The 26,369-nt window shown below is 43.7% G+C and overlaps 1 long non-coding RNA gene and 1 other non-coding gene across 2 annotated transcripts; both read right to left on the bottom strand.

Annotated features, from left to right (window-relative positions):
- Positions 1-7,850: 7,850 nt before the first annotated feature.
- LOC135106141 (uncharacterized) lies at positions 7,851-25,369 on the bottom strand. The gene is made up of 4 exons (XR_010271126.1): positions 24,542-25,369; positions 15,940-16,140; positions 10,333-10,458; positions 7,851-8,392 (listed from the first exon to the last, which is right to left on the bottom strand). It is a non-coding gene; the product is annotated as an uncharacterized LOC135106141 (long non-coding RNA).
- Positions 12,303-12,375, bottom strand: Trnar-ucg (transfer RNA arginine (anticodon UCG)). The gene has a single exon. It is a non-coding gene; the product is annotated as a tRNA-Arg (tRNA).
- Positions 25,370-26,369: the final 1,000 nt, after the last annotated feature.

Below are 26,369 nucleotides of genomic sequence, written 5' to 3'. Positions count from 1 at the left end.
AAGGTGAGGTGAGCCAAACAATTGCAAGGAACAGAGGGAAAACGAGCAAGAGTATAAAGAAAAATAAGTAGAGAAAGAGAAGAGGGAAACTTCACTCATCTTTCAACTGCTCTGCGGCGGCGGTGCCTGAGTTAACGAATTTCTCCTGGGTAATACGGTTCTCTTAGTCATGAGACGCTCTTATGCTCGTTAAATCTCTCTCTCTCTCTCTCTCTCTCTCTCTCTCTCTCTCTCTCTCTCTCTCTCTCTCTCTCTCTCTCCCCCCCCACACAACACGTTGTCCACAACACCTGGTTCTCACAACCACCACCACCTCATTTCCGCGCTGCACGTGCAACTTGCTGCCGCCAATACAAATGAGGGAAAATGTTTCTTCCTGGACTACAGTGACCATCCAGCGCCTGTCCCGTGGCACAGACGACCTTCAGGGGACGCACGTGAAAGCATCCGGGGGGCGTGACTCCCTTAGCGAGACTCTCGCAATATAGAGTTCCCATTCTTACCATTCTTGAAAACTGTGTGTGTGTGTGTGTGTGTGTGTGTGTGGGCGCTCCCTGGGAGCCGTGAGGGGAGTACGAAGAAAAGCTGTAATGGCCTCGAACTCCACGACACGCTCGGCGGGAACACGCGGGGCTTCACAAGGACCTGGAAATCCACTTTTCTTTATTTTTTTTTCTATGTACTCGGGGAAAGAGGCAAGGGAAAAAAAATCACTATAATGCCTTTCCCAAAAGGAACCAGACGAAGAAACCAAGAAAAAGGCCAAGTTATTTTCTGATCTGTCATGATTCTCTTTTGAAACAGTTGAAGCAGTTGAAACAGTTCAAGGTATGGGAAAGTACAGGAACTGGAACAGAGTTGCAGAGTTGACAAATAAAGAGAATGGAAGAGAGAAGATACTGGCTTAATCACGTGCAGCGTGGCCGCAGGAAAGCAGAAGATATACAGTTGGTAAGTTAACAATAAAATTGAATGTCACAAAAAAAGAGGGAATAATTGTCTGGAAGATTGGATCGAGTGAGCAGATGAAGGAATTGAGTTTTTGAGCCACTGCAGAATACAAGGTTTGCACTGCCCCATCTTGAAATAACAGATCAGATTTACAGCGTTCTATGCCTTGTCATCATGAACTGTTACATTCTTGCTGAGTTGGCGTTTGACAAACGATGTTGAGAAATTACGCATGTCCTGCATAGAATGACACTCAACTGGGCCCCCCCTCTTCTATATTGAAAATCCTCGGTCTGTGCTTCACTTATAATCTGAATTAGAAACTTCACACTTCACTTCTAGTTAAAACAGCTTCTATGAAGTTAGGTTTTCTGAGTTGTCTCCACCAGTTTTTCTCATTCCGCCAGCTACCAACTCTGTGAAGTTTCCGTAAAGGACAGACTGCGGATGTTCAGAGTAAAAGAGATGGGCAGTTGAGTGTCATTGATGAAGAGGAAATAGTTATCTGGAAGACTGAGTCGAGTTCATAGAAGAAGGAATTGAGTTTTTGAGGCACTGAACTATACTAAGTTCGCTCCGCCCAATTACTACGAGTTACTACAATTAATATATTTTCGTAATACCAATGTTGATGTCAAAGAGACAAGGAAGTCTTGTTACATCATCTCATTTGATAATGGCAGCAAATCTTGTACTCACAATTACCTCTGCCATATCGGCCCTTATCATTCCAATATCTGTAACCATCTTTCCAGAGAGGGAAGCTTAACTATTACAGTATCACTCATCTACTTTTTTTTGTTGCCAGTATTAGGTCGTATACTAGAGTAACTTGTACTCGCAAAAGTCGCGTTTCACATATAACTGTCTCCGTGAACACTCCAGTGAGTGATACGTGCAATCATGCCACGGGTCTCGCAGCAGCAGGCTCAGCAATACCTGGGCTGCGATCTGTGTGGTGCGGCTCTGTGGGGAACAAGGGTTCTTCCTCTCCATGGCAATACCGAGCCGAGGCTCATAACCTGCACAATAGAGGTCCCGGCAGCCCTCACTGCAGGACAGACAGATGACCCTTCGGCAGGTGTGCGAGGAGAGAACGAGAATCATTTATGGGTAGGATACTGAGAATGTGAAAGCATTTCTAGATTTCCATACTCCGCTATTTTCGCCTCAACACCGCGCACTCCCACACTCCCGGAATGTGTTCGCGCGATGCGTCCTTGTTCCGCATTCAACACAAACCCTCAAGCGTCATTATGAGTATACATTATATTCGCACTCACGGAGGACACAGCGCTTCCAAATATGTCTCTTTCATCACATTCCAGGATTTCCAGAGTACGGTGCGTCCAGTTTCCAGCGTCACCGCCACACACGAAAGAATATTGCATTTTATCACATTCCGCTTCTATCACCCAACATGAGTGTGATTCTTTTGTATTAAAACACATCTAGTACAAGGAATCTGGGAAGGATTTTTTAAGACAATGTAATAAACAGTTAATATATTTTACTTTTATTCCTTATTTTTCATTCATTATTGCTGCATCTACACCGATTCACATCCTACTTCTTCATCATCTTTTCTTACTTTCTCATTCTTCATCATCACGTTCACTTTCTCTAGAGGCCAAAACATTCCCCCAACAGCCAGGCAGTCTTCTGCACTGTAACACAGCAACACATCACGGCCCAGCATTGCAAGTCAGCACACAACGCCTCGCAGCCTCTCGATCCCTCTCGCTCACTCCCACAATCCACCACAACCCTCCACCATGCACCACTACTTCACTTCCACCCTTCGTACACCACCCAGTTCAACGATTTACCATGAATCCCGTTATACAACGCCACTTTACACCAAATCTCACACAAGCAACACAAGACACTATGTACACCCGCCACACGTCTCCATACCAGACCCACCACCGTCACCAACAGCAGCACATCACCACCACAATCACTACCACAACCACACTACCAGCAAAACAACCATACTATGAACAGTGCCACCGTAACACCTCCAACACAACCATACCACCAACCTAACACCACACCACACCATCAATGTCCCACACACTATCACACCACCACCTCCATCACCACACCACCCTACCACATAACTCCACCTGAACCTACATTCTCCTACATTTTTTTTTCTCTGTGCTGAAATACTGAGCTCTTACCTTATACACACACATACACACACACACACACACACACACACACACACACACACACACAGCGCCCTTCGTTCAGTAAAGGCAAACTAAAACAATTCCTCGCCGGCCTGTGGCTGAAGCACATTTGTTCAAGGTAAATATTTGTCAATTTTCAGCTCAAAGGAAGAATTAATCTGGCGGAGCAAGGCGAGTAAATTTCAGGAGTTATGTTTGTTCTGTGTGTGTGTGTGTGTGTGTGTGTATCAAGGGCTGAACGATGCTGATAATGATAGTGATCCTATTCATGATAATCAGGAAGATAATAATGATGGTGATAATGATGATGATGATGATGATGATGATGATGATGATGATGATGATGATGTCAACACAAACACAGGACAAACACAAACACATAGATACAGACAGAGAACAGGGAAACAGTAAATGTGAGATCTGCATGTCGCTCCCGTCCGTGAAGAGTTTCGATGTCATAAGTACAATTTTTATTTTTTTTTCTTCATACAAGAAGGCCAATTGTAACAAAATGAAGAAAATAGTCCCACTAAAAGTACCAGTCCCAGAAGAGGACAGTCCAAAAGCAAGGTCAAAAACTACTCGGAGAATTGTCCTGAAATTTCCCTTCTGAAAGAGTTCAAGTCATAAGCAGGAGAGAACACGAAAGCTGACATAGAGATCTTTAGTTTATTAGAAAAAGGTTCGAAATACTGAAAATACTGGTTAACTCTTGCATTACCGAGATGGGCAACATAAAGATGAGGAAAAGCGGAAAGTAGGCATGCAATTAGCAAGATCAGAAGAGCAGTTAGGATGAAAGTATCTGTAGAAGATAGCAAGAGATGCAACATTGCAGCGGAAAGAGAGAGGCTGAAGACAGTCAGTTAAAGGAGTGGAGCTGATGAGGCGTAAAGCATTCGAGTGATACCACAATAATAAATTACTACTCTTTATTCTCGTTCCCTCACATATTCCTTCCCTCGTGACTCCGTGACCCAGAAAGAAAAGGAGAAGAAATACTTGATTCAAGTAACAAATTCGTCTCCTTTCTCCTTTGTTAATGTGGTAATGGTCTTGATGCTGATGGGAAGTACGATCCGTGATCCTTTATTATTTACTAGTGAAGGGAAGCGTAAGGGACGCAGGATCCCAGACAGAATACTCTCGGTAAAAAGATACATCATTATCTGTGTGATCAGATTTCATATTCTCTCTCTCTTTATTCCTTCCCTCCTCATGTCTTCCTTTGTTGTTTTCTCTTCTTATCTTTTACTTCACTTACACTCCCCTGCCATTCCTCTCGCTAATTTATTTATCTATTTTTTTTTTATCTTTTGTTTCCAAGATATTCCCTTGTTTTATTCTCTTATTTTTTTTCATCTTCCTCCTTCTCTCTCTCTCTCTCTCTCTCTCTCTCTCTCTCTCTCTCTCTCTCTCTCTCTCTCTCTCTCTCTCTCTCTCTCTCTCGTACCCACCACCCGTTTCCAGCACATTTTCTTCCATAATTTCGCACAGTGAAAGAGAAGAAAAAACGGTAATAGAGGCGACCAGGCAAGGAAAGGAACGGGAAAGGACAATAGAGAGAGAGAGAGAGAGAGAGAGAGAGAGAGAGAGAGAGAGAGAGAGAGAGAGAGAGAGAGAGAGAGAGAGAGAGAGAGATGGTCGCATATGGAATGAGTGGAGTGTTTGATGAGTATTGTGAAGTGTGCGCCATTATGACAACTGCAGCTAATAATACTTGCTTTTTTAAGTCATTACAGGTTTAAATTGCCTGATTTGCGTAACAGGACGGGCGACTGTTGCACGCAGGCAGGAGAACAGCAGCACACCAGCCTGTTTTTTATCTCGCTTTGTTCCGAGAAGTACTCAACCATAGGCGGGAGCAAATTGAACACACACACACACACACACACACACACACACACACACACACACACACACAGAAAAAAAAGCCTCGCCCCGGTAGCGTTGGTGGTTCTGCAGGCCAGGAAAAGATGAGGTACTGGCAATGTGTAAATCAGGCTTGCCAAGTGTGAATCGGTTTCAGACACAGTAATAATATAATTGTGAGGGAGAGCATAAATCTACTCCGCTCATTAATTCTCTCTCTCTCTCTCTCTCTCTCTCTCTCTCTCTCTCTCTCTCTCTCTCTCTCTCTCTCTCTCTCTCTCTCTCTCGGGGGAGGACGGGGTGGGGAAGGGAGGAAGCAAAACCTTTTACCGCCTACTCCGGGAGAGAAAGGGCGGGAAGTAGGGCAGCCTCCCCAGGGGTGTTGACTGCCAACTCTCCGTAAGGCTGGTGGTGGTGGCGGGGAGCTGGGCCGACGGGAAAAAGACTAAATTTTTTTTTTACCCGTTTCATTAAAGTCTTAACTTCATAACTATCGGTGACTGTATGTGTGTGTGTGTGTGTGTGTGTGTGTGTGTGTGTGTGTGTGGATTTGTTGGTCTATCTGTCTGTGTCTTTCTGTGTTTGTCGTTCAGCTTCTAAATTTATTTCTATCTTCCTCAACTCGTATCTGCCTCTTTGTGTGTTTCTCTTTCTTTCCGTCAAATAGTGTGTCACCTGTCTGTATCTATACACCTCTCTCTCTCTCTCTCTTCTCTCTCCTCTCTCTCCTCTCTCTCTCTCTCTCTCTCTCTCTCTCTCTCTCTCTCTCTCTCTCTCTCTCTCTCTCTCTGGTGGCTCCCTACACCTTCAGTTTCCCTCCCTCCTCACTCTCAGTATCGCATCTAAACAAATCCATAGTTTTCCTCGACAATCCATTAGCCGAGATTCACATTTAGCCGCCCCGCCCTCCCTTAGGTCTTGTGAAAAACAGCTAGATGCTCTCTCTCTCTCTCTCTCTCTCTCTCTCTCTCTCTCTCTCTCTCTGAAAACGAAGTATTTTCTGAACACTTTCTCTTTTTCGTTCTAGTAAAATTTCCATTCACGTGCGAGTAAACCAGGAAAGGAATGTGCACACGCATTTAATGGTGTGTGCATGGGTGGTGTTTCAAGATCGTAAGTTAGTGGCGTGAACTAAACACAAAACAATAAATAACAATCAAAGACAACAATTCGAAATGTAACATAACACGTCATTTGTATTGCTGCCTAAATTCATCAAAGATTACCCTCACGTTAAACAATCACTGAGATATTGAGTAGTATCACAAGTCACAATAAATAAACTCTAAATCTTTACTATTAGTGTTTTTGAAATTAATAATAATAATAATAATAATAATAATAATAATAATAATAATAATAATGGAACTTCATATTCCTTTCACTGGCAAATTTCACTGTTATTTTGTAAAAGCATTCACTGGAATGTGTACAGTAAGTGGAAAATTCTATGTAATCTATCAAATCAACCAGAAATGTTGTAATATTACGGAAATTATTATTCTAAAGATATTAAATAAGTAAGTTTTGAGCTCAGAATTACATTCCTTGCGAAAGATTAGTTCCCTGTATCTCCCAGTACGTGTATTAGTCTTGTTTGGGTACCTCATGGCCAGCAAGGCGACTGCACGGTCTTCGGGGGTTGACAGGCGAGTGGCAAGCCAGTGGCGCGGGGAGCGGAGCCGAGGGGCGGGGACGGGAGCAGCAAGACACGGGAGTATAGGAGGGGAAAACGAGTGCACCGAGATGGATGACGACACGAAGGGGTGATAAAGGAGGGAGACTCGAGGATACAGAGTGCAGGTACGACGCTCGTCCTGTGAAGCACACTTTGAATGTAATGCAAGCTGTGAAACACGTGGATCGTGTGTCGCTAATGGATTTCATCTAAAGATAATCACCACCGGGTCTTATTGCCACCACCATTACTCACTCTTTGTGGATATAGAATTACAGAACACCAAAGTGGTTAATTGGTCCCTCAGTCATCACCAGCTCGTGTTTGTAATGAAAACCGACAAGTGGAGTAAAGTAAAAGAAATACTAATGTTTGTTACTTCAAAGGCAAAGCAAATAAATCCTTGTGGCAAGTAAGTGGATTTGTGAGGTGGATAAAAAGAGGAACATGATCCACATCCTTTGTGTTTCAATAAATGTTACTGTAGTGCTAATTGGACACACACACACACACACACACACACACACACACACACACACACACACTCACTCACTCACTCGCTCACTCTCCAGTGGGTTATCAGTCTCCCTTGGCCAGCCTCCGTCTCAGTATCCCAGGAGCCCCTCGCACCCAGCCTTCTCTAACCACCATGAGCCTCCCACACCGCACCCTTCAGACAAGCACCGCAATAGTTCAGGAGCCTATAGATTCACAAATCAGAAACATTCAGAAATGACAAAACACGTGCATCTCACCTCACGGAACATTTGTTGTCTTGGAATGTCACACTGTCATTTACTTGCAGCCTCTTTATCCCGATCCCTTTCCTTCCTCTCGTGTACGGCGAGTTGCATTGACTGTAGCAGGCAAAGAAGCAAAAACCCAACACACGCTCAGTATCCTTTATCAGTTTAAACAACTGCTAAAATCCCGCCCCCCCCCAAAAAAAAAAAAAAAAAAAAAAATTACTCTCCGCAAGGAATGCCAAAAAGGTCACCAGTAGAACAACCACATCGGAATCTATGCTGATTGTTGCGTGGGTCATCAAATGGAATGTGCCGTAACAGCTTTATTTGGTGTAGACTGGTTTCGACCTAAAGATAAGATAATTTTTAACAAACTATAGAACACAACAATAATTCAATATAACATTTGAGTAATGAATGGTTACATTGTAGACAGATCACACTGAGCATGACAGGTGAGTGGGTAGCTACGTCTAGAGGGAGACAAGACCGCAGGTGAGGTGAAGGAGAGGCAGAGAGATGTGGGTGGGAGGTCAAGGACAGTAGGCGGCTGATGTCGCTTAAAGGGAACACAGCACCAGGAGTAATAATTCACGCTTAATATAGACTTAGGGGAATCTTGCATGAAGGAAATTAGTTACGGGTGTCAGGCGAGCTGAGGTTAGGCCTCTAATATTAGGTCACGTCACTGAGGCGGATCCCATAACCCGCTCAGACGCGCTCATTCCGTCTCCTCCTAGCCCACAGACCCGCCAGGCTTCCCAGACTGCAGGATGAATCGGGGGTGCGGCTGGAGGGTCCCATAGTCCCCTGAGGTGACAACACTGTGCTCGGAATGTTGTCTCGCTTGTCAGTGTGTGTTGAGTAAGTCTGTGTTTCTTTGTTCCTGGCGTGTGTGCTCCCTTACCCACTGTATCTGTCTCAGACTCTCCTTACAACTGCACTTCCTAGAGGAGAAATATAGACTAAAATTAAAAGAAAACTACTTCAGTCCGGGAAAAAAATAAAGAATGCTGTAAGAAATCAATGAACATAAATACGTAAAACCAGAAAAAAATAATAATGGTGCAGGGAAGTCTACGACCCGAAGATGTAGGAAGAAGATTTAAAGGTAGAGTTGTAAAGGCAATACTTTACCATTATCAAGGCATACGACAAATTAACACGTTCAGACAAACAAATAAACAACAACAATAACAACAGCAGCAGCAGAAGCAACAACAAAATTTACTTTTAATAACAAAATGCAAAATAAGCACAATTTTCATATTTAAAACTCTTAACAACAATAATATGTAACAATAACAACAACATATCTCTATCTTCAACAGCACTGCGAAACAAAACTCGGCGTATTTTCCACACGAGGCAAAAACACAGTACGATTCCCCTTCTCCTGGTGCACCACAACGACACGAAACTCCCGCCGCTGCCTCATCAATCATCAGGCAATTTCTTCCTCTGGTAATTCCGCACCGTGACTGACACCGACGAGAGAGAGAGAGAGAGAGAGAGAGAGAGAGAGAGAGAGAGAGAGAGAGAGAGAGAGAGAGAGAGAGAGAGAGAGAGAGAGAGAGAATGAATAATTGAAGGAGGGATGGTTTCAGACGAGAGTGAGAGAGTATGGCAGAAAGAAATTGGAGGGAAAGACGAATGAGAGAGGGAGGAAAAATGTGTAATTAATGTCTGATAGTGATGAGAGAGAGAGAGAGAGAGAGAGAGAGAGAGAGAGAGAGAGAGAGAGAGAGAGAGAGAGAGAGAGAGAGAGAGTGATTGTTTTACCTTGATTCAGTTCACCCAAAGCAAAGGGTAATTTTATCTGAGGACCTCAGCACTGCCCTAGATCCCTGCATCAGTACAGAGGAGAGGAACACGCGGTAGAAGGAAGAAAAACGATGGAAAGCTCAAGAAGCAACAATTCTCGCAGTGCAGAGGAGAGAAACAAGTAGCGCAAGGAAGAAAAACGAGAGAGGATACTTCAAGATTGAGAAACATTGCGAGCGTCAGGAGCAAAGAGTAAACTGCAGGCTGGTACAGAGGTTGAGACGGAACTTCTGTCTTAAAGCTGAGGAAGGGATTTTGTGAGGCGGCTTAAAGAAATGTGTGCAGGATCACGACAAAGGCGACACGCTCGACATTGTGTGAACAGAAAGCTTGGAAGGTAGAGGGGCGAAGACACGGGTCAGGACATAGCTGTCCGCTCTTTGTTTACAAACAGAAGTCGGATTGCTGTGAACATTTTATAGGGTATATTTCATCCCAATATTTGGTAAATCTTTTACTGAAGCCATCAGACATGTTGTGGACAGCAGCGGATAGATATGTTTATCAATGCGGTTGTGTTTGTAAATACTGGGTTCTGAGCATGCGCAGTTTGCTGCCGGACAGCACAGTACAAGAGGACAGCTACGAACACAACATGATGTCCACAACATGGTTGAAGGCTTGTTAAAAGATTAGCCGAATATAGTGGTGAATCAGACCCTATGAAGTGTTCACAGCAGTCAAGCTTTAATTTGTAAACAAAGAGCGGACAGGTACGTACATGGGGGACAGCTACGAACACGACTTGGGTGTTGGCGACGTGCGTGGCCCGGGCACTACTACACGCACAAGAGGACAAGAGAGAAAAACAAAGATCATATTAAGTGAAAGACAAACCCACAGCTGGTGACCTCTGCACATTCCTTTGTCCTCCGTTCACTTTACATTTTTCAGGACACGGCAGCATCAAGGGCCAGCGGGGAACACAGGCCGACCAGAGGCGGTGACATTACACCACAGACACAATTTTGTTAAAATTCAATAAGAAAAATCTGGCTGCGGATTGCAGCAAACCCCGAAACACAAAAATGTCTCCTCAGTGTTCACCACTGGAAATACACACCTTGGTGGGGAGGGTTCACTGGCTGCCTGCCTCGGAGTGCAGCCTGACAGATATACGTAGAATGGCGAGCACACGATCCCAGGAGTCAGGGAACTCAAACCTCAGGGATGCAACGTCCAAAGTCTCCTGGAGAGGCGGAAGGCAGACCTTTACAAGACAGACTAAGGGAGGAGCTGCCACTCGGTCGATACAACAAGAGACTTGCCTGTACAATACTTGCATTAATGTCTTACGTGTAAAAGTGGTACAGGAAGATATATTTATCTTTATGAAGTATTGCATATCTGGAAGACTTTAATTTATTCATTTACTTATCGATTTATTTATCGATTTATTTATTCATTAATTTATTTATCCCTAGAGCGTATAGTCCAACATTATTCTATTTTCATTTAATTTTTTTAAATTTTTTTATATTTTTTCTTCCTCCACTTTTTTTTCCCCTTCTCTTTTATCCCTTCCTCAATTTCCTCCTCCCCCTGCAGCATCTCCACCCTGCTCTTCACTTGCCCCTCCTCCACCCGCCCATCGCCATTGCTGTCATCAGCTTATGGAGGTTCCTTGCATAGGAAACCTGCACTCTTTTCTGATTTTTCTTATCGAGTCATCAGATCCCGGCAATTCCACGCGTCCCACACTGACCCTCTTGCTTCGGCCTTCCCCCGCATGAGACGCCTCGCTTCTTTGTTGCAAACCAGGAGGGATCTCGTCTGTTCCTTTGGACTCTGTTTATACACGATTTATGCTGCATAGACGCAAGTATTAATAAAACTACCTCTCTCTCTCTCTCTCTCTCTCTCTCTCTCTCTCTCTCTCTCTCTCTCTCTATCTATCTATCTATCTATCTATCTATCTATCTATTCATCGCCTCAAATAACCTTTGCGGCGTTGGCTGCTACAGATAATCAGACCATACCCAGTAAGGCTACACTGTGTACCCTTACTGGGCAAGATAAAATGGTTAATTAGTGATGCAAAAGACGCGGGAAGCAATAGAGGAGCGTGTCTGGATCAGACTTCACGGATCCTCAACACAGGGGGAAGGGATTGACTTAAGGCGACTTTGGCAGGACATTTTGTTCTTTAATGATTATTTCAAAGCCATGGTAGCAAAGAGAGAGAGAGAGAGAGAGAGAGAGAGAGAGAGAGAGAGAGAGAGAGAGAGAGAGAGAGAGAGAGAGAGAGAGAGAGAGAGAGAGAGAGAGAGAGAGAGAGAGAGAGAGAGAGAGAGAGAGAGAGATATTATGAATGACTACTTTAATGAAAATGAGGAGAAGAGCAAGAAAAATCCCCCGTGGAGGAGTGAAAATTCAGTGTGACTTTCTTCTCTGAGATCAAACGGAATGAGGGACGCCAGTGTGGGGCACGCAGCGCCCAATGCGCCAGGCTGCCAAGGTGCAGAGTGCACTCCAGTCTGGGAAAAGAAAAGCAGACTGTGTCATGTGAATATTTGTACCACTTGATTTTTAATGACTAATTAATTATTTAGTTAATTAAATTTGCTAATTAACTAACTTTGCAAAAATCTTTCTAGGCAAATCGAAATATTTCCACCAGTACTCGCTGACCTGAAGCAGACTTTTTTTTTTTTTTTTTTTTACGCAGTGTACCAGGAAACTGGTAAATCTATGCATGAACATGTGATCCTTAATTCTTATTCAATAGTTCCGGCGCTGTTACTTCTTAACATCACTTGCCTGTGATTCTCGTCAGATGTTTGCAAGAATTAATGGAAAAAGGAGTTGCTTACTAAGAAAAAGATATAAAACGGCTTATAACTTATATGTAACACACACAAACACACACACTATATATATATATATATATATATATATATATATATATATATATATATATATATATATATATATATATATATATATATATATATATATATCCTGACTGGATACCCTGAGCCCCTCAGGTTTGAGATGAGCGCGCTGACTACTGTAAAAATGTTGGCAGTTGCTCGACCGTGACAGGACTTGAACCTGCAATCTTCGGATCCGAAGTCCGACGCCTTATCCATTAGGCCACACGGCCACGACTGGTCCTGGCGTACACACCAGCACTATCTTGCCTCACTCTGCAGCCTCTGTTCACCCGCTGCTAGTGAAGAGGCGCAGGGCAGAGCAGAGAAGTGGTGGCCATGCTGCCTCTTTTCACCTTCTGCCAGTGAAGAGGCGCAGGGCAGAGCAGAGAAGTGGTGCCTTGCCTCTGTTCGCTCTGAGCTCTTTCCGTAAAAGACCGGCCGGCTGTGAACGGTGACCAAGAGACGACCGTAGATGGATGAATAACCCGTTTTTTTTTTTTTTTTCAACGCGTCTCAAACATACTTGTTTATATATATGCCTGCCTCTTACGTCCCGTTCCTCCTCTGATCCCTTTTACAACTCTCAAAAACTACGGGAACTTATAAGCTATTCATATTCATTAGTATTCAGATGCGTTGGGGGAGTGGTGAAGTAGCGCTGTACAATTCCAGACCACATTTCTAGCCCCTTCCTCGCCCTGAGCAGAATGTTGGGTAATGAAACGAACGGGAATGAAAGGAACTCCTTTAATGCATAAGACAGTGAGAAGAGAGAGAGAGAGAGAGAGAGAGAGAGAGAGAGAGAGAGAGAGAGAGAGAGAGAGAGAGAGAGAGAGAGAGAGAGAGAGAGTTATAAGGAAGAGGAGCATTATAGTTTTAAAGGAAAGCAAGAGGAGGGCAAGAGAGAGCAAGGAGAGGGCAGGCAAGGAGGTAGGCTGTGAGGGTTGGAGAAGGGGAAGGGGCGAGGGGTGAACAGTGAGAAGCGAGTCGTGGAGGCGTCTGGAAAGGGCCATGGGGGAATGATAAAGAGATCCGCATTGAAAACAAAACTGTGAGCTAATGTTTTCTTTCCATTCATCATCTTGTTTCTCTCTCTCTCTCTCTCTCTCTCTCTCTCTCTCTCTCTCTCTCTCTCTCTCTCTCTCTCTCTCTCTCTCTCTCTCTCTCTCGTCAACAAGCTGCATCTTTTATAGAAAAAAATAGTAAGTAAATAGATGAATAAATATATGACCAAATAAATAAAAGAAATAAAAGAAAAAATATATTAAAGGTGAAAAATTTACACGGAAAGCGTTTTAACATTGTGAGTGACAGCAGCGAGTGGACACGGAAGCGAACACTTCAGCTGCCTCGCGACGAGTGGTGGGCGGACTGTGGGGGTGGCGAGCGGCGATATGCGAGGCGCCGCGAGGGAAGTGACGCCCGGACGTAGAGGGGTCGTGATAAATATATAGGTAAATAAATATATAATAAAAGAAAAGAAACACCCAAAAGGCCTTCACTTTGGATTGTACTCATTGAGGAATGTTTCACTGCTGCCCCACATTCCATAATCTTTTCATTAAGAGAAAAAAAAATATCAACACATACAGTAAAATAAAAATGTAAATTAACTCCGAAGTCCACAAAATAACTTGGAATAATGAAACAAAAAAGGATCATGTTTAATAACGCCAAGAATCAACAAATAGCCATGGAACACTCGTGAAATATCCTCAGACAACCTGAAATATGCATAAATATCGTTAGTTATCTATGAACCACACAAATATACAAACATCCAAAAATACACATAAATACCCATGAAATGCACACAAACAGCCACAAAATACACAGAGACATCCACGGAGTGCACACCAACACTTACGGAAATAAAATACACCACATTTCTCTGAAATGCCTTGAAGTATCTACAAAAAAAAAAAAAATTTTATATATATATATATATATATATATATATATATATATATATATATATATATATATATATATATATATATATATATATATATATATATATATATATATATATATATAATCCTGAAATATCCATGAAATGCCTTGAGATACACTTGAATTTCCCCATGAGATACCCTGACATTCCACTGAAACACCCTGAATACCCTAAACATCCCTGAAATACCCTGTGACGCACCTCAAATAACCATGCAATGCCCTGAGACACACCTAACATTTCCTGCGAGGCTCCTGACATAGCCTGTGATATACCTGAAGCACCCTAGAACACACACATGACTCCTGCCTTCGCTGCACTCCGAGGAAGGCTTCGCGGCGAATATTGGCACACAGTCACTGGAAAATCGAGGTTCCTTGCGACTCAGACTAACACCAAATTTGTTGAAAGTAATATTTGGTCTGATATATTTTTACAAGATGGAATTTACATTTTTTTTTTTTCATCAGTCAGTACGCAATTTCAATAAACGAAGCATTAAATTTTGCACCACGCCTCTAGAACAGTCACTCTGTAAAACAGAGAGAGAGAGTCCGACCGCCGCTCAACACAAAACCAATTAACAAGGGAACCTAATTACTCGATAGATTATTTGTGCACTATTTCACTGCCGCGCTCTTTAATGTTTGGATGTGGAGGGCGATGTTACCATCCCTCCCCCTGCAGCTGTGGCAAAGGCTCTCTCTCTCTCTCTCTCTCTCTCTCTCTCTCTCTCTCTCTAATCTCACCTGCTGGGCTGTTCATTTCCTCACAGCCTCCAGTCTCACACAAAGCCTCACTGCCTCCTCGCGCCCCACGCCCCACTCCTTACTCCCCATCTTCACCTTCCTCCCTATTGGTAACCCCTGTATTAATTAAGAGTTTCCGTTTATAAGATAATCTTGCTCTACTAAAACTTCTCTGTACACTTCCTGGTTTTTCTTTGATATAGAAGTATCTTTCTCCTATATAGCAGTGTCTTTCCTAATATTTCTTTGTGAGTCTTTGATTGACTGTTTCATTGATTTTTGTCTAGCAATCACAAACTCCTATGGCGCCGAATTTTTATTTATTTATTTATTTTATTTATTTATTTATTTCTTCTTTGTTCTGTCCTCTACTGCGCATCGTGGGAAAGCCGACGAAAGGATGGACGGGTCAAGGCCACGACAGGCTGCCAGTAGCAGGCCAGCACTCATGCAGCACAGCACCTCGCCCCTGTGAATACTTAGTTCAGGCGGACGGGGCCTCGCCTTGCAGGGGAGGTGTGGAGGCTGTGTTGTGTTAACTGGGGAGGGGATAATGATGTACTTGCATATGAGACACACACACACACACACACACACACACACCAGTCTGATACTTCCTTATTCTCTGTAGTGTGTGTGCGTGTGTGTGTCTCCTTATTGGCAAGTGTCTGAAAAATATAATATTTTAATTATTTTTGTTTGTTTTTCATTCTTCATCTACTTTGAGCTTCTTCCTCCTCCAGTTTTTCCATTGTGTGTTGCCACTCTGCACATTTCGCACGAGAATCTCGGCATTTTAACGTATCGAAATGAAAAGATTTGCATTTTGCTGACTTTTAATTAACGGTCCTTTCTCATTTTTCCTTCTCGGCCTTGTACTGAAAGAAAGGAGAGTAGGTGCGAGTGAGCTTACACTAGTGAGGTTATTACTGTAAGATTAACGTGCCAGGTTTGAAATAATCTTCCGTCTCTCTTAATGTGGCACACATTGTCCAACACTCGCTGTGCCCAGACGCTTATCACAAGTGTGTTGATGTGAACTCTGTAGCTACAATGTCTTAGTATGTAAATACAGCCAACGCTGTTCTTACTTATTTTGTCACCACGGTGAGATAAAAGACTGGAGCCTAATCAGATCCCGGAGCGAAGCCTTGTCTTGTCAAGGGCACGCCGCGGACAACACATGATGATGTGCGTGTTAACTGTAAGCAGGCAGGCAGGCAGGCAGGCAGGCCGATGGAGAGGCAGGGACCGACAGGCAGGGAAATGAGCAAACAGGTATACAGACAGGCCTGCAACAAGACAAACAAACTGATAGAGATGCAGCCAAAAAGACAGACAAAGACAGACACATTGGCACACAAATCGACAGATAGATAAACACACAAAAAGAGATATAAGCATGAGGGAAAATAGACAAGCTGAGAGACAACCACGACTTCTTTTGTACTAATAGAACAAAGGTATGAAGGTTGAAATGCTTTCAAGGCTACAAATATATTCTGATGCTGTGAAGGCCCAGGGACACGCTGCCAAAGGCCAGACCTTGAGTCTCGCGGAGAGGGAAGGGAATGTGTCTCCGTATTCGTGTCCATGCGCGAATTAGAAAAAGCTAACTGAAGGTAAAAAAAGAAAAAAAAAAAACTGGAGCAAGAATGGCTTTGTATTCAATATATGCAGCGGAATGAAGAAAAGTTGTTGGCTGAGTAAGAGAGGAGGAAAAGGGAGCAAAATAAAGAAAGTTCGTGAGCTAAACAGGACTGATGAGAGATCCAAAAATATATAAGCAATTTCGGAGCAAGTGAATTATCCAGTAGTCTAAGGAATATACGTGGTTCTGGCTAGTGGGTGTGGAGAGAAACCCGCTAGAGATGAGGATAAAGAGAGAAGGTTGGGCAAAATAGTTCCGTGAGTTGTTGGAAGAAGTAATGAGAGAGCGGAGTAATAAATCGCGCAACCGGACAGGGAATTAAGGGTGAGGGAGTTTAGGGGAAAAGAAATTGATAAATGTGAAGTTGAGAGTCATGAAGAAAGACGAAATGTGGAAAGTTACATCGGAACTCATGAAGAAAAAAAAGCAAGTGAAAGAGAAAATTTAGAGCGACCTTTCTGAACTACCAGAGATCATTACATAAGAACAATACAGTTGTTCGACGACACTCAACCTCCTCACCGTCTCTGCACTGTCCTCACTGAAAAAAAAAAAAAAAATCAGAAATTCATATCCAAACTTTAATGGAAATGCAGTTCTAACAACTAAACCCAAACAGCAACAACAAAGACAACAACAATTACAAGCTTGAATAACTAATACAATTAAGAACAACAGTTGCAACAACAGCAACTGCTACTACAACTACTAATGCCACTACTGCTACTTCTGCTACTACTACCACCACCATCATCACCATCCCCTTCACCACTGATATGAACGCTGTTGGGCAAGAGAAGGTGAAGAAAGGATAGAACAAATTAAATAATATCTACTACAAATTAAAGTAATCAAGAAAATACTTCACGAAGTCCCTAACACCCCGAGCCTTGCCTGTGGACGTAACAGTGCAGGACACTCCACCAGATGCGAGGTGTGCCGTGCCCTCTGCACTGGTACAGACTTTTGTTTGTCAAGATTTTTGCTTCCCTCCCCAGACAGAACACTCGCCTGTGCCGCAAACCTTCTCCTCCTCCGCTACTTTTTCTCGTCACGGGTCGCCAGCGCCGGTGCGTGTTTCCCAGGTCAGGATTACACGAGGGAAAAGTGTTGCTTGAATTTTTACCGAGAGAAAGACAGGAGAGTTCGAAGGAATGGAAGTGTAAGTTACTTTTCAAATTGCCCTGTCAACATTCCCTCCTGATACTCTAATTCGCAATGACTACTGCATGAAACCTTACAAGAAAAGAAAGGCAAAAATGTTAGGAGAGAGAGAGAGAGAGAGAGAGAGAGAGAGAGAGAGAGAGAGAGAGAGAGAGAGAGAGAGAGAGAGAGAGAGAGAGAGAGAATTGGATATGGCGAGCGGGAAAAAATATTGGCACGGCTAGAGACGGATAACCACATCAACATCGTTCATTGATCGCGAGTAAAGAAAAAATAAATTTTGAAAGCGTTTGGCATCCCCAACGAAGTCTGAGACACTAGTGGGTTGCTGCGCGCTGGGGAGGGAAAGTCAAGAGCGCCTCCACCACACTGATGGATGGGTGAGCCCGGCGCCTAAAGCTGGCGGTGAGTTATGGCTGAGGAATAAAATTTTCCTGAAGGTAAAAAGGTTCAAGAATCGCTCCACTTGGTAGACAGATTATATTCATGACTTTGCATAACGGAGTAAGCAAGAAATGAAACACAACCATGTTTTTTTTTTTTTTTTTTGAGAAGAGAAATAGGACTTAGTCTTAGTCAGACGGTGGGACATTCTAAAATACGACCATTGGTACTAGAGAAAATTATATAACATTCGTAGACGTCTGCCGCCCACCACCAGGAAGCCTCTTCAGCGTGAAACCCAAGCTCTCCACAGAGGAGCTTGCTTGCTGCGTTAAATGAGGCACCACCAGGAGCGTTACGACAGATTCCACTCTCTTCCTTTCATAAGACACGCAGCACAAGCACCAGCTGTCTCACTGTGCTGCTCCCGAACACGAACCTCACGTAAACAAGTAATGTGAAGCCGCGGGAGCGTTGGCTGGACAGCAAAAGCTTGGCGTCGAGAAAACTCTCAATATAGGCGGTGTATAGCTGCTCCCTCACCAGCGAAAATCTTTGCGACCCAGTCACCTCCAGCCCTGTAATACCATGTCTTTCGCCGGACTTTTCCGCACGTCCCACACTGGTCAGCACCCATGCCGAGAGGCAATGCAGCCATCAACAAAGGAAGACAAGCTAGAGACAGAAGGCCAGAACAAGCGCACGCTGTACTTTGACAAGTACGAAGCTTTATGGGAATAGGAAAGAGGGTCAAACGCCGCTAATTCAATTAATGATTACCCTGGGAATAAAATTTTCCTACAAAACCTGAGAAGATTCCGGTTGGTCATCCAGCCTTGTTATGACGCGCGCTGCATGGACGAGGCAGGAACGTGTATGTGTTGTGAATAATATGCGAGGGGAGGAGTGAACGTGTTAGGATACTGAGGGTTGTGCGCCATTTTGTTCTGAGAGAGAGAGAGAGAGAGAGAGAGAGAGAGAGAGAGAGAGAGAGAGAGAGAGAGAGAGAGAGAGAGAGAGAGAGAGAGAGAGAGAGAGAGAGAGAGAGAGAGAGAGAGAGAGAGAGAGAGAGAGAGAGAAACTTTGTCGCTGCTAGAAGTTTTCGTCAGGTGACATTCACTTTGATGATGATGTACGAGTAGGTGGTGGTGGTGGTGGTGATAGCAGTGGTAGTAGTGGAAAGAAGAAGAAGAAGAAGAAGAAAACAAGATCAACAACAACAACAACAACAACAATACTATATACAGTGTTTACTTTTTCCTTTTTTGACTGGAATTACAAAGGATGGTGACTTGCTGTTCCAGGTGCAAATGAAACACCAGTTAATAAAACTGGACTGTATAGGATAGAGGACAATAGCCGCACGTTCGCTCCCCGAGGCAGGGCGTGGGTCGTGGGGCGGGGCCGTTTTGGTCGTAGGGCGGAGTCGTTTTGGTCGTAGGGCGGGGTCGTTTTGGTCGTAGGGCGGGGCAGTTTTGGTCGTAGGGCGGGACAGTTTTGGTCGTAGGGCGGGGCAGTTTTGGTGAGGACCGTTTTCAACTGGGGCCGTTTTCTCTCAAAACCCACACACGTATGAGGAGGAGGAGGAGGAGAAGGAGAAAGAGGAGAAGGAGTAAGAGGAGGAGGAAGAGGAGGAGGAGGAGGAGGAGGAGGGGGAGAAAGAGATGGAAGAAGAGGAGAGGAGATTAAGGAAGATTTAAGAGGAGAAAGGGAGGATGCAAGGCGGCAGGATGTTGAGGTGGGTGGAAAATGAGATGACCTGGAAGGGAAGATGAAGGGAAGAGATGAAAGGCGGACCAAAAACGCAGAACTATCAAAATTAAATAAAATCAACATATATTCATGAAAAAGTGCCACAAATCAGCCACATGAGTGAAATATAGTGGAAAAATAATAAATATAATACACATGAAAGAACACATAAGAATAAGCAACAGAGAGAAGCAGAACAAGAAATGTTTCCAGCCGAGCTCGCTTCTATGCTCCTCCATTTCCATCTTGCCATCCATCTCAATCTCCGGCAAAACCTGACCTTGCTCAAGTCGCTCACAAGGAAACCCAATTTAGCCCAAACTTAATCACCGCGAACCTCAACCTTCACTTGAACATTTGACCCCCTCTTCGGCACTGGAGGCTGCCGGGGCAAGCCTCAGACACTGCAGGCTTCTGCTGTTCTTGTTCGTGCTGACTTTTAAATACAAGCAAAAGTCTTGTACATCTATTTACATTCATGAAATCAAGACACTTTGGGAAATCTGCATGTGTTACTGTAGCTCACATGCGGGAGCGCTGGAAAAGGTATCGTGTTGGTTGCATCCTGACTCGACTTCCCTCACTGTGTTGTGTGCTGCTGTTGCTCTTTGAAATAGTACCTGTTTTCATTCTTATTATTTCGAACGGAAAGAAGGGTCTGGTTACACACACACACACACACACACACACACACAGCGAATAACGATACGCGAGGCGGATATCATACTGTTTGGCAACCGCTCCACAAAGCTTCGTACTACCATACCTTCATCATCCCACAAGAAGCTACAGGTCTGTTGCTGCTTTTTTACTTTCATGTTTCTTTGTGTTACAGGTGGCAGTATATACATAGTAATGGTACGTAGTTCAGTAAATGCTCTCATCATAGACGAAGAAGCTTCCTGATAGCTAAGTTATGAATTTCTCCAACAAGGCAGTATTTGTCAGCCTCTGTAACACTATTCTCTGCTTTTCCCTCCCCTTCCTCTTTACTTGTCTTCCTCTTTTTTTTATTACTGTGTTTATATTTCCTTTTTCTCATTATTTTTGGTGTTTAGTTTCTTCTTACTCTATATTTATTCCCGTCTTCACTTCCTCTTCTTTTCCTTCTCCTCCTCTTTCTTTTTTTTTCCGACATTCACCTGCTACAACTCCTGCCCTTCCTCTATTTCTTCCTTCACGTCCTATTCCTCTTTCTGCCTCTGTTCCTCCGATCAGCCCTGCCTGCCCCCGGGACTTCCTTCCATATCACAACACCCAACATTCCCTCACTGAGCCGCTTCCCTCTCCCCAGCCTGGCAGTTTCTCCCCACCCGTCCTTCACACACAGAAGGGTTGGATAACCTCCACTGTCTTCTGTTCTTTTCCCTCCAGCGCCACAAAAGGTAGACCCGTTAGTGCACACCCGTCATGCTACACGAGCCACTGCAACACGAGGCGACACTCACACTTTCTGCCCCGTGAATAACGTACACCCGAACACCACTCCCACACACACACACACACACACACACACACACACACACACACACACACACACACACACACACACACACACACAGCAACAAGAATGGGTGTCTATTCCCCCTTGACCAGACTGTAAAGAACCAGTGGTGAAAGAGAAAAAGCGGTGTGTGTTCCTTTCCACGAGATTTCCACAAAAAAATATATCCGCCCTCGTGTCTTTAACTCTTTTACTGGTACGGCTGTTCTTTATTAACACTGAACACTGAAACATTTATTTTTATATACATACAAGAAAGATAAATGAAGGTTAATAGTCTTTCCTAGGCAATAAACAAGTTAGTTAGGAGACTAGTAAAAAAATGAACGTCTAAAATATTGAGCACGTGATATGGAAAAGATTTTCTCTAGCAGAGAATGTATTGAAATTGTAGCTCCCGAAGTCATGTGAGCTTCTTCCCTGCTATATATTGTTGTTCGTGGTGGTGGTGGGGGTGGTGGTGGTGGTGGCTGAGGGCGGTTGCTGCAGGAACTAGCTCGTTATTTTCTTTCCTTTATTTTTTTCCTGGGGCGTAATCAAGAAAGGCGGCGCGCACTGTATAACCGGAGAAGGCTTGTATATACTCTCTCTCTCTCTCTCTCTCTCTCTCTCTCTCTCTCTCTCTCTCTCTCTCTCTCTCTCTCTCTCTCTCTTTCGAGGCGCCACGTGTATAGTGGATTCATACTCTTATATAAACTTTGCTTCATACATCACTGAGACTTAACTAATGCACGTTCTTGTTTCTTTCTCGTCAGGCAGCTAAAGCGTATCAAGCCTCGGAATGAATGGCAACATTAAAGACAGCAATGGAGTCAAGGACAGTGCATCATACCACACTTTCTCACGGCGCAGCCCGCAGTTGTTTAGAGTATTCAGTCTTGACAGCTTGGATAGACACGTGCGTGCCATCGTGCCGCAGCAGGAAAGAGGCAGTCTGTCTTTTTTAACTGCGAGCGTGGACACATGCACACGAAACAACAAATATATAGATAAATGAAAAGAAAAGAAAACGTAATGTATCCCTTTCACTTTTACACTTTCATCAAGCTCTTGGTGTCAACATTGCTAATTCACGAAACTATCAAGATTCACGAGACCATCAGGTTAAGTTCTGCGGCCACATTCTATATGCGAGTTAACTTGCCAATATACTGCATGGGACTTTTCAGTACCAGAGTGACATTGAGTTTCTATTTAATTGATAATTCCTAATGAAGCCCTGGAACTCTACCTGATTCTGTTTCCCCATTTTCCCATGACGATCTCTTTCAAGACGTATAAGAGGCTACGCTTTGCAAAACTGAATACACACCTTTTATTATGTGCTTACTGGGGAACCGTTGGTTATATCCCTTTACACGTGAAAATAAATGAAAGCGTTCGTTCACTTTCAATAGACCAAGCCCCAAATAGCTGCTTGACTTACGTAACATGGTGACGTTTCCCATCCGCCTTCCTTCACCGAGGCAACGCTCCCGCAAAGCTTTCCTGCAGTAATAAGTCATAGAGAGCGTGAATGAACTCAAAGCTCAGGTTATTTCTTCCACATCTTACACTTCCGCGGGTCCGGTCAAATAAGCCCGCGCCCTGAGCCACGCTAGGTACCACCTCCATTACTTACCTGAGAGAGAGAGAGAGAGAGAGAGAGAGAGAGAGAGAGAGAGAGAGAGAGAGCACACAGGCACAATTCATCACGCAGGTCATTTGTCACAAGCAGGCTTCCGCGCAGGATGCAGGGTGGGGATAACGCTACGCCAACAGCCAGCACCGCCGCACGCCCTTCTATCACTGGTAAAGTACGGGTATCTATTTACTTGTATCACACAGGGCCTGAGCTATACTTACGTGCTTGCGACACTATTTATTCATGCAGTTCATCTCTCTGTGGGTGTACATTGCTGTTAATGTGTGTGTGTGTGTGTGTGTGTGTGTGTGTGTGTGTGTGTGTGTGTGTGTGTAATAATCCTGACGGCCTAGGAGAGCTTCAGCGTCGCGAGCACTCACTCAGACAGGAGACACAGAAGACATCGAGTACCACTGGTAGGCAATACAGAACTGAATGGTCAAAAGGTTGTTTTATCTAGTTTTCAGTTTCATAATTCAGTCACCTAGAGTCACATGACATCATGACACGATGCATTTTCGATCATCCAATGAATTTCAATCAGTTCACCTGGTTTATTTATTTATTTACTAATATTTATTTTATTTCCTCCAAGTTTACGTCGCCACGCTTTTCGAGTGAAATCCCTCCACGAGCCAACACATTAATAACACTGCCTCAAGCCGGCTTCCGCTTATACATTACTATGCACGCTAATGTGTAAGCCGTATTTATGGGATGTTCTGTCCTTTGTGTTACACGAAACATATCCTAATATGACCACGATGTGTGTGTGTGTGTGTGTGTGTGTGTGTGTGTGTGTAATTAATGGAAGTGGGAGATATTAAAAGGATGCGTCATTAGCGAATATATATATATATATATATATATATATATATATATATATATATATATATATATATATATATATATATATATATATATATATATATATATATATATATATATATATGTGTGTGTGTGTGTGTGTGTGTGTGTGTGTGTGTGTGTGTGTGTGAATTAATGGAAGTGGGTGATCTTCATGGGATGTGTCATTAGAGTAAACGGCTATATTATAACGTGTGCGTGTGTGTGTGTGTGTGTGTGTGCAAAAGCACCTCGGATGAATAACGCGAAGCAAGAAACGCTTTCAACTTAAAATGGTTCATGTACTGAAGATCCTCGCATCTTGTATGCATTGTATACTACATTTTTGTTCGTTCCTTTAGTAATAAATATGCAGTATTTACTGCTAAAGTAAGTAAAGAGGTCAGGAGTTGTCTTGAAAACCACACGTGTAATGAAGATAGTCTCTCACACATCAAGCTGATGAAATAGACGCATTTGGCATATCATCTGAGGGCTGGAACACATTACCGATCGAATGTAACTCTCTTCCTCTCTCTGTGAATATACTTGCGCTGTTTTGGTTAGACGAAACGAATAAATACCGGTTTGTTTAGTGGGTGGGCGGTGCTGCGCGCCCCCTGGACGCCCCCAAAAGATTACTAACCTAACCTAACAACCTAACTTAACTAGGAGGACTGCGAGACGCTTGGACCACACACCAAAGGGTTACTACCCTCACCTAACTTTAGAGAATTTAACAGGTAATAGTATTTAGGCAACACTTACCGAGAGTGGAGGCGATATCTTGCTTCTCGGAGGTTTTTTTTTTAGCTTTGCGTGGCAAAACTAACACAAATCCAGAGAAGTGGACTGGTATGGGTCGTAGAGTGATGCAGCTTCTTAGAGGAAGACGTGGAATCTCTTGTTGGGATCTTTATATGCCATGCTGAACATGGACCTTGCTAAATACCCCACAAAATGCTCTCGCCTTTCACGAAGCGACACTGTACTCTTGACCTCGCGCCACATCCTCTCGATGGTGTCTGTGTGAGTTACCCGGTCACTGAGATCCACGAGGTTAACAGAGTGGTTCACTATGAGGCGCCGATGGTCTTCATCGTCTAAGCACTTGCATGCTTTCCAGCTTTCAGAGATAGTAACAGCACAAGGCTCAATTTCATCCTTTATGACAAAGTAGTGTGTCACGCTTTTCGACGGGCAGCATGAAGCAGCTTCGCGTTTCCCGACACACTCCGCTGAACACCCACTGGCATCTCACACACTCCACATTGTTTTGTGTCTAACACAAGTTTGTGTCTGACGCACAAGTCAAACAGTTATCTTTGTTTTTCATTATACTCATATTTGTAGAAAAAAACTCCAAGAGACCCGGGTCAGTCTGCACAAACTGTTACGTGATAGCACGGTGGCAGCGTGGCGGTCCGTCAGGCCTGCACGGCGGATAAATACACGCGGACTGACACAGGAATAATGTAGTGCCCTACACAGTGCTACATTTTCAAAAGTTAAAGTACCATTAATTGCTTGAAATAAGGGCAGGATAAAAATACAGTAAATATAGGACTCATAATACGATACGGATATGAGTTACTTTGCAAAGAAACTACACTCTGTGGCGCCTTATGTGGTTGTCACGAGGCTCAGTCTGTGAAGGGAGCGGTAATGCTTTTTACTCTCAGAGGTGTGATTGCGCATGCTCATCATAGCTCGAGTCTATGTACACGAAACACTTTACACGAAACACTAGGCGAAGCACCTTCTCTCTATCGGGACTGAAAATCTCTGCAGTATTACCATTGCCTCAGGAACACTTTATACATGTACAGACTAACTATGTATTAGTGCTACTTGCCTCTATATACGCCCTCCATATTACCCTTGTGTCCCGGTCCGCCAGTTCCTCCGCACTGCTGCCAGCGCCGCCACGCTGACTGCATTAGAGGGGCTTCGAAACACTGCTGTCAGTATTCCTTTTGTTGTGTTATTCACACACACACACACACACAGTGAAATGGGGCAAAAACAAATATGAGGCTCAATAAAAAGTTGAAGGGAGAGTCCAGAGTGTCACGAGGCACGTAATTGGTCCAGAGTTTCAGGAACAACACTTAATGTTTTAAAAGGTCATGTGACGGACTTTCTAAAGTTCAAAAGGTAAAACGAAGCAAGGAATGGACGAAGGTTGGAAAAGCTCCCGCGGTCAAGATCCCTACAAGCATTGTTGGAAAGTTGAGGTTTGCGTGTGCCGTCACTTGTTAAGGTGACGAGTCTGTCACAGCTGAAGAACATCATTTCTTTTTGAGTAGATTGTTAATTGCAGAGCCTAAAGATCTACCCACAATGCTATGATGGTGTGTGTACTTGGTCGACTCAGTTTTCAGGTTGTCAGTGCAGCTGGCCAAGGACTTTGGCGGAAGATTAAAATCAATTAATGAAAGGGATGATAGGTGGGCATTGGTGTGTACGAGTATGTGCCACATCTACGACGATCTTGCAAGGACATCGCAACATCGCTGGTTGAGGACCCGCGGCGAGAAGATGGCGCACTGACAACGATGACTACTCGTTCTATCCCATTGATATTTGGAAGCCA

The sequence above is a fragment of the Scylla paramamosain genome, chromosome 13, assembly GCF_035594125.1.
Source record: "Scylla paramamosain isolate STU-SP2022 chromosome 13, ASM3559412v1, whole genome shotgun sequence".
In the NCBI taxonomy this organism is placed as follows: Eukaryota; Metazoa; Arthropoda; class Malacostraca; order Decapoda; family Portunidae; genus Scylla; species Scylla paramamosain.
This window is presented reverse-complemented; position numbering and strand designations above follow the sequence as displayed.